This window comes from Arachis stenosperma, chromosome 1 (genome assembly GCF_014773155.1).
Source record: "Arachis stenosperma cultivar V10309 chromosome 1, arast.V10309.gnm1.PFL2, whole genome shotgun sequence".
Taxonomy (NCBI): Eukaryota; Viridiplantae; Streptophyta; class Magnoliopsida; order Fabales; family Fabaceae; genus Arachis; species Arachis stenosperma.
In genome coordinates this window covers 87,459,171-87,460,014 of record NC_080377.1, presented here as the reverse complement: position 1 = coordinate 87,460,014, position 844 = coordinate 87,459,171, and positions in this window count along the sequence as shown.

The following is an 844-nucleotide window of genomic DNA, read 5'->3' as shown; positions in this document are numbered from 1 at the left end:
CAATCAAACTCTAAGTTTGGTGTTGGGAGGCCACAACCAAACTCTAAGTTTGGTGTTGAGAAGCCACCACATTCAAACTCTAAGTTTGGTGTTGGGGGGCCCTCATCATGCTCTGAACATTTGTGAAGTTCCATGAGAGCTCACTGTCAAGCTATTGACATTAAAAGAAGTGCTTATTGGGAGGCAACCCAATTTTTATTTATCTATATTTCTATTGTTCTTTTATGTTTTATTAGGTTTATGATCATATGGAGTCACAAAACAATTGCAAAAATTAAAAACAGAATCAAAAACAGCAGAAGAAAAAGCACACCATGGAGGAAGAGCTATCTGGCGTTTAAACGCTAGAAACAAGCATCTGTCTGGCGTTTAATGCCAGAAACAAGCACCAAGCTGGCGTTTAACGCCAGAAACAAGCATCAGGCCAGGATTAAACACCAGAAACAGGCTACATTTGGGCGTTTAACGCCAGAAACAAGCTGCAGTCTGGCGTTAAACGCCAGGATTGCATATAGAGGGCATTTTACACGCCTAAAAGATGCAGGGATGAGAAATCCTTGACACCTCAAGATTTGTGAACCCCACAGGATCCCCATCTACCCCACTTCTCTCTTCTTCACACAATCTAATAACACTATACCCTTCACCAATCACCTCAATCTCTCTTCCCCATTACCCCTTCACCAATCACATCCATCCACTCTTCCCCATAAACCCCACCTACCTTCAAATTCAAAATCTCTTTCCTACCCAAACCCACCCTAAATGATCGAACCCAAACCCCTCTCCCTCCACTATATAAACCCCTCCATCCTTCTTCATTTTCACACAACACTACCCTCTC